General features: G+C 37.2%; 1 long non-coding RNA gene across 1 annotated transcript; it reads right to left on the bottom strand.

The window, feature by feature from the left end:
* Positions 1-2,985: 2,985 nt before the first annotated feature.
* Positions 2,986-8,364, bottom strand: LOC147843289 (uncharacterized). Its single transcript, XR_015496642.1, has 3 exons — positions 7,094-8,364; positions 3,993-5,298; positions 2,986-3,948 (listed from the first exon to the last, which is right to left on the bottom strand). It is a non-coding gene; the product is annotated as an uncharacterized LOC147843289 (long non-coding RNA).
* Positions 8,365-8,938: the final 574 nt, after the last annotated feature.

Below are 8,938 nucleotides of genomic sequence, written 5' to 3'. Positions count from 1 at the left end.
AAAAAAAAAAACGTATAGAGTTAATTTGATTCAACGTAATTAAAATGAACCAGTTTAACAGTGTAAGAGAATGCTTTAAAAATTGAGACCTTAAAAGTATGATTAAAATCAAGCATGTGACATCATCACTGAAGCCTTCGCTTAGCAAATATCTTCAGTAGTTTGATTGACTGTCCCTCAACTTTCATATTTAACTCAGAACATCATAAAATATTGTAGTTTTGTTTGTGAATGAATCTGCATTCTAAATTAATCACTTAAATCACTCATTCATGAAGAAATACTGTGACCAAAACCAAGTTAATAATTTTAATTTTTTTTTAAATTAAGTTACACAACAATTAGAAGTCAGTTTAATGTAATTTTAAGTTAATTTGACTTAAAAAGTTAACTTTAAAACGCAAGGAAACCAGTATTTTCAACTAAAGCTAATTTTGAAAATGTACCCCTACATAGATTTCTGGAAATTGCAAATTATGTAGCCGGAGGTCATATGGCGGCATTTTTTATCTTTAAAACAAACGCTACGGGGCGGTATGATGCAGTTTATTATGGCGATATGATGCTTACCTCCGCGTGGATGGCTCTTCCGCTTTTACCAGTTTGTCCAGTGGCTTGACTCAAACATCGGCAGACTTGACATGAAGAGAGTATTGGATAAACACATTTGAATCTATTTGCATTATTATCCATTATTATACAATGCATTTATTTGCATTATTAGCAATAAAATATATTTCTTTCTATTAAAATAATATTTTCTATAAAAAAACATTTTTATTTTAAAAGTTCTCAACATTACACTTAAAATTCAACAAATATTTTGTTTATTTAATTGGAGTCCAACAGTGTTTGACTTAATTGTAACACCCTGTTACAGCTAACCCCCGTTGTGTCATGTTTTCCTCAAAAGTGCCTAGCAGTCACTGTGTGTGTTTTACATCTTTCAAAATGGGTTCATCTTTTAGCCTAGAAGTCGGTAATCACAACAATATAAGATTTTACGTTCATACTTTCACAGATTTTTTTTAAATAAAAAAATATTGAGTATAATAAAAAAACTAAAAATGGTTTCTCCTGTGTTTCTCATCCAAATTTCGTCAAAAGTTTTCAATAATTGTCAGGAAGACGTCTCCTGACACAAGGTGAAAACCTCGGAAGCATGCCATGGTTAACCCTGAGCAAATACCTTAAAACTCTGTAGCTGCGTCCCAAATGGCACGCTATACACTATGCACTCATGCACTATGTACTTATGCACTTACACACTCAACAGGATAGTATATGTATGTAGTGTCATCCCAAAATGTTTTTTTTACTAAGCGGAAATTCAAACCGTTTCCCTAATGACGTTTGACGGTCGCCAAATCGGTGAAATAATCGACCGAATTATCAAATAATACCTGCCGTGAGTATAACCGCACTCACCATCGGGAGGCGCTATAATCACTCTCGCAGGAGAGTATTTTGCTTTCACCATCCAAAATAAATAAAGTTATCCAACATGTGCGTCCGATAGCTCCGCCCCTTCCGCTACGTAAGCAAACCTGCGGTCGTTGAGTGCGTGAAGTGTCCATCATTACACACTTCCTTTTAGCGGCTGAATGAGTGCATCATCTGGGTAATTAAAGTGCACTTATTATTTTTAGTTTTCAGTGTGAACACACTACTTACACTATTTATACTACAAAATGGCGTAGGATAGTGCATAAGTATGCGATCTGGGACGCAGCATGTGTTACATTTAACCCCGCGGTACTCTGTGCCCCGCTCTCCCCTACCTCTGCTCGATTCACAAGAACAAAAACTACAAAAAAAACATACCTCCTGGGACTTATTTGGTGCTTTCCAGAAATGTATAGAATGAGCCTTGAATGTTTTGAGCTTAATTCAGTTGAGTTGTAACTTTGTTTAAAAACACAATCTGATTATATTCCTTCTCTTTTTTTTTAAACTTCATGGCCTCCTTAAAGGTGCAGTAGCTGATCTGCCAAAATGCTAACCGCTTAGCATATTATCTTTGGACGGTGGGGAGGGACTGTGATTCAAAGCCACACCCCCTGATATCGCGAGCGCGGGGACCGCGTCACAACAGCCGACAGACAACCCAGTAGTTCGTCATTCGCCAGTTAGTTAGTGCCAGCGCCGTGCAGGAATTAGATGTATTACTTTGCCACACTTGCATGCTATTTCAGAGCGAATATTCAGAGTAACGTTAGCGGTAAACAGTATAGGAAGGCTATCATTGTTCAAAAATGACCCAATGTGAATATAAAAGCAACTTCAGCTCAATAAAGCAGGCTAGGCGGAATAGCGCTATTTACTGGTGTTTTGTTGTTAAACTAAATATAAATCTACAATATAGATGCTGTCAAAGAACCTTATAAAACTAAAAATAATCACATCAATCTTTCACCGGGAGATTTCAGTGGTTGAACAACACGTCTGTGCATAGAAGTCATTCATAACAGAACACAATCTAACATAAAATAGTTTCAAAACAGAAGGACATGGTGTCGTCCTTTCTCCAGCGTGCTAAAGTAACTCCAATACTGATTCTGGATTTTCAAAAGTTTCAATGCAGCATTTGATTTCTCTCGGTCCGTCTCGTGACCGCGCGGCCACTTTAAGGGCCAATTATACTCGCGCCTGGCTTTACCGGCCCGAGCTCGGCTGTCCTTCGGCGCCTCCGGCTCCAACTCGGCATCTGCGACCGGCCCGCAGCTCGCTCACACGCATGCGCTAATGGCGGATCTGCGTGAACACATGCGCAGAAGTCCGAATCTACATATGCTGACCGACAGTCTGACCTGCCTATCGGAATTAAGAGAGATGAACATTTTTTAGTTTTATGCTTTATACCCTGAATGTAAAAATACATATAAACACATTTAGATCATTTACTGTAATCATTACTATTGGACTGTGAAGAGACTTTCAACCAGCACAACAAAAAATGTTTCTAAAGACAATCACCTACTGCACCTTTAAGTTATCCCGCATTGCATCCAGTGTTGTACCTTCAAAATTTCAGTAGATGTGATTGTCCTTGAGTTGTCCTGGACGGCCGCCTTCGCCCTTCTGGACTCCCAGATCTATTTACGGTCCCACTATGCCTCTGCCAAATAAGAAGGGTTCAAATAGGGCTGTTAGGGGCCACTAGAGAGGAACTCATTTTATCACAATATATGCTGAGAAATCAATGCGCTTTTTGAAATGGCTGTTTTCTTTATAGACGGGCAGGGAAAGCGTGTGTGTGTGTGCTTGTGTGTGTGTGTGTGTGTTCTGTTTTTATATGCCCCAAAAGTGGAGAAAGTTAGATTGAGGGAAAATGAACCAGCAGATGCTGTTTTGGACTTGGTATAAAGTTGTCGTGCAGTTTCGTGGCCCTGATGGTTTGGCTTTTAATGACTGAACAATCAAAATAAAAGTGTATTGCTGCACTCTCAATGTAAACAACTCCAGAATATCATCCTATTATTGTTTTGAAATGAAGCCACTTTTGACTTTATAATGGGTAATATGTAGAGATGTAACGGTATCAGAATTTTACGGTACGATAATACCTCGGTATGGATGGCACGGTACGGTATTTATTGAATAATTTACAGGAAAAACAAAACTGATGAAAAGACTCGAAAAAAAGTGCCAAAAGTGTTTATTTATCTTAGCACTGAACATATCAATCACATACAAATTAGCCATCTATCAGTAAGTTTCGAAACAGGAACTTCAATTTTTCCATTTTAATAACAAAAAACTATTAAACTATATCAAAAATTTGTTTCAATTTAGTATTGTTGAAAACTCATCACATTCAACATTTAATCACTCACTCACTTGGATAGAGATGGGTTTTTTAAGGAAAATTATCATATAAATATAATCTGGTAAAGCTGGGATCTCTGGGCATGTCCCCTGCAACAGAAAAAACCCTCTCATTTGGGACTGAGGTTTCTGGGACAGAGAGATATGATTTAGCCAAGGTTGACAGCAGTGGGTAACGTTGTGCATTGTCTTTCCACCACTTGAGAGGACAAGCCAAGAGTGAGATAGAGGTCTCTTTGCGGTACAAGTCAATGTCTGCATCAATCTAACAAGGGTGCTGTGTTCTGCAGTACCCATGACTGTTTTTAGTCGCATTCCCCGACTTATATTTCACCACAGTCTGGCAGTGCCTGCATGCTGTTTTTGTCTTTGTCCTTCACCTTTTCTCCTTTCTTGTATCTTTTTTGAAAGAAACCGAAATGCTTCCACACATCCGATTTAAAACCCGCTTTAGGTTCGATCATTTCCAGCTCTTTTTCTTCCCCGCTACTAGCAACACACTCCATTTCCGCATTACTGGATCTGTAGTGACAACAGACTGCAAAGGATGATGGCCTCGCCTGGGCTGATGGGAATTGTAGTTCCCGCTACCTCCCGTTCGCTTCATTCGCCTGAGCAAACTTTTCTCAGAAATATAGTTTTATTGAATCATGCGCCTACGGTAATATTGAAAACAATTACTATTGCGGTATGACGGTATTTACAATATTGTTACATCCTTAGTAATATGTGCTGTTCAAGCTTGTGCCAGATTATGTTTTTGTCACATGACAAACGAGGACAGTTTTGGTGGAAATCCAGCTGATCTTGACGGTTTTGACTTTTTGCTGAAATGTTTAGTTTGGGATTAGTCATGTACACAAAAAAACTACCTCAACTTTTTCTGCTACAATGCAAATTTTAACACTGGAAATAATACAAACAAGTCCTCAGGTTATATGATTATACAAAGTTATGAGATAACATCAGGGAATATATTGTAGATAAATGTGACATGGGTCCAAAGAAAGCCTTTACTTTACAAATATTGTAAGTAACATGATTGATTTTCTATCAACTTTCATCATATATGCAGTGTTGGGCAGTAGCGTCGCTACAAGTATTGACGCTACTAGCTTAACTACATTTCGTAGTAGCGTGGCAGTAGCTTCGCTACTTTCTAAATCAAATAGCTTTTCAGTTGCGAAGCTATTTTATTAGTCAAGTAGCTAAATAGCGTCCACAAAGCTACATTTACCAATCGCATATCAATAAGTGACGGCACCGACATTCACTGAGCTGTGAGGCTGGTGTCTAGCCGAAGAAATTAAATCCATATGGTAGCTAGAACGACAGCTTCTTCTTCTTCCTGTTTTACGGTGTTAGACAACGTTTTTGGTGCGTTACTGCCACCTCTGGTGAAACTAGCTTGATGTAAAGATGACTGAGGGAGAGGAGTTATTTCTAAAGCAGGATTCCTCTTGACCATACCTCGAGAAATGCATGTTAAGATGCCATAACTTAATTTCTGATGCTGTGCTCAAAAAATAAAAATACTTTAGTATATTTGACACTATTATGCTTATTACAATAAATATATATATATATATATATATATATATATATATATATATATATATATATATATATATATATATATATTATTTATTTATTTATTTATTTATTTATGCATTTATTATCAATAATATTTCCCTTTACTATAAATTACTATAGTATTTTAAATGTGTAACAACTGGTTTTATTGGATTTTTTGTTTTAGCTGTTATATACTATGATGTTTTTCTGTTTAGTACAGCTTATTATTTACAGTAAATAACTGAACTAAACTATTATGCCTCATATGGTTCATTGACAGTTTTATTAATCACTAAGATATGATTGACTTGGATTTAAGTTGCTTCGATTTAAAAATGAAAATTGTAAAAAATAGCTTAGATTTAGCTAAGCTACTTTTGCCATGTAGCTTTTAGCTTAGCTTGCTACATTTCCCAGGGGGTAGCTTTAGTGTAGTTAAGCTACATTTTAAGTACAGTAGCTAATAGCTTTGCTCATTACATTTGTCAAGTAGCCTGCCCAACACTGCATATATCATACAACCCAGGCTCATCCTGATTACATACCCCTATATACATTTCAAAGCAAAATACATCCCAGGAGCTATGTTTTTTTTGCAGTTGTTGTTTTTGCAAATTCACTTGAGGCTTCTGTTTATGCTTTTTCAGATGTCAAATTTCTTTTGCAAGTGCCATTCAAGCCTGCTGTTCTCACGTAAATCCACCAGAGGCCGCTGTCGACTGACTGACTCTCTGACTGGCCAACCGATTGATCCCCTCACTCTCTCCCTTCCTTAAATCCAACTTCAATATTTTAAAAAGCAATCCTGATCAAGCCCCCTGATTTCCATCACGTTTTCAGATTTTACCACATTCTCACCCTCTTATTCACTTGTGTATTTTATTTTAAAGATGAAATGCAGCTATACGTAGCCTTGGTTACATAACTCGGGGTCTCCAGAAAAGACCGAGACCGAGAGCCGTGCGAGCAGCGCGAGCCCGATGGATCGAGTGTTTACAAGTGCGGAGTCCCACGAAGGAGCTCCGGATGGAAAGTTTTGATTTGTTTTTACCTCATAGTTAAAGTTGTTGCACGTCCGCCGGTTCCTGCCTCAAAATGAGCGAGTTTGAGCCACTTGTACATCCCGGAAGTATTCAGAAAGAACAAAACAGCAGCGAAGAAACTCTAAGCAGAGACACATTAACACCTCACTGCCGACTAGCGTTTCGGAAGTGTTAATGCAGACCAACAGAGACAGCGCGCAGAAGTATAAATGCACAGCTACGCGCGTTGCATGCGCCGTTGGTTACGCCGGTCACTTGACGCAGAAGTATAAACCAGGCTTAAGTTGGTGGTTCATTCCACTGTGGTGACCCCTGATAAATAAAGTGAGTAAGCCAAAAAGAAAATGAATGAATGAATAAATAAATAACCCGTCATTGAATATGTCTATAAAAAGCACATTGGCTACTGAGTGACTTATGTTGTTGGTCACAGTTTTCATTTTCAAACCGTTTGCTAGTTGCTTTATTTTCAAGATCTGAGGTGAGCTTTCTGCTTCTGCTTTCAGTATGGCTATAAATGTCAAGTAAAATGGTGTTTAAACCCATTTAAGACTCAAGCACATAACCAGTACACTGAGTTATGATCAGTGTCAGTAGTGTGAGAGGTGATCAGTGTCAGTAGTTTTTTGCCGTTGTTCATCCACAACGTCCCAGAAATAGAAACCATTTTTAAAATAGAAATTTCTCCCATTGATATCAATCGAAATTATTCGATTATTCCCTGATTTAAAATAACCCAGCATTTTTAAGTGTAAAAAAAAATGATAAAAGGATGAAAAATATGAAAAGATTGCCCGAAAAGTCCAGCACAGTTATTCAAAATGCATTGAAGAATCCCTCTTTTAAGAGCATTTTAGTCTTCAGTTCTTTGTGTTTAATGAAGAGATGTCCAGGCCGCATTGGTTTATCCAAGCGCTTTATCATGATCTATCTATCTTTGATCTTGATGCAATAGAAAACCAATCATTTGTGGCGCTACGCCAGGCAAAGCATTAGTCATCATGCCTTTGACATCATCAGCGAATTGAGTCATTTGTTTAAATTAAAACCATTCATTTGTAAATACACACTTATAGGCCAAAGACATTCGGGGCCTCTTATTTTGATCTATGGAAGAATAAAACCACAGCTGCCGTAGTGATTTAGAAATATGACTGAATGTGGCTTCACAAATCGGGATATTTTGGCTCAAGGTCAGCGACGAAAAGATATTTTCTCCCTGAGAATTATTGCAGCTTCATAAGGCCACGGCATATTAATAATGACAAATGGCAAGCTAATTACATTGCGTTAAAAGACATTAGTGTAAATCAGCGTGCTCAAGTTAAACAAGTATTCCTGCTGCCACCTCCCCTGTGCTTTAGTGTATGCGTTCATTCTTAAGTGTCCTTAACTACTATGTACTTACATCAAAAAATAAATACAATGTACTTACTGTGTTTATAATGTATTTGAGAACACTTGTGGGGCTTTTGAGTTGGGATAGAGGTTGGGTTATGCACTGGTTTTGTGGCATGGGTAGGTTTAAGGGTGGGTTAAGGTGTAAGGGATGGTCAATAGTGTATTTACAAATGTAATTACAAAAGTTAAATACAGATGTAGTTACATACATGTATTTAATCAAGCATAAGTACACAGTAAATACATGTATTTACACAATAAGTACTTTGTAGCAAACTATTAAATCCTTTGTAAGTACATAGTAGTTAAGGCCACTTGATATAAAGTGGGACCCAGTGTTGTTATATTCAGTACAAGTTCATCGCCTATTTAATTCAACATACTTACAAAACTGCAGGCCTGATCATTAGACAATCATGTTACTATATGAACCGCTTGGACAATGAAACTATACTGTAGTCTGTCAAAAAACAAACAAACTCAAGCCGTAAAACATCAATCGCTAACAAACTGATAGAAAAAAAAAAAGATAAGATTAAGAATAAGATTTTTTTTTTTGTTGAGAGCATATATGGAATTTTAAGTTGGATGATTAGTAATCTGGTCATTTTTTCCATCAATGAAGCTGCACTTTACTGAGACAAGTGCCATTATCCATGTCTTACCGAGAGCGTGAGATGTGATGTGACATGGCTTTATGTCAGTACCAACATTTAGACTGATTGAGGAGCAACATATGTTATAAAATCCTTTCACATGCTTTAGGTGCGTGCGATGCTAACATACCGAACAGCTAAAGGTCTGCAAGTCTGTATATTTGTCTTATTTCCTGTGACAATAGTGTATGGTTAAGTCACTTATTAACAGGGCCAGATGGAATCTGCGGACGTCTTTTCTGCTGAGAATTCTGGTTAAAATCTGCGGAAAAAACCTTAATATATTAAATAAAAAGTAATAAATTACTGAATAAAAACTGAATAAATTCAGATTTACACATTTACTCAAGTAAATAAACAGAATTAATAATGGGCTAAAAATCTGCAGAAATCTGCGGAATTCTGTGGAATTCTGCGCGCACAGATTCCATGTGG

The sequence above is a fragment of the Danio rerio genome, chromosome 7 (genome assembly GCF_052040795.2).
Source record: "Danio rerio strain M-AB ecotype USA chromosome 7, GRCz13ab, whole genome shotgun sequence".
Classification (NCBI taxonomy): Eukaryota; Metazoa; Chordata; class Actinopteri; order Cypriniformes; family Danionidae; genus Danio; species Danio rerio.
The sequence above is the reverse complement of the archived record's forward strand: the minus strand, read 5'-3'. Positions and strand labels throughout refer to the sequence as shown.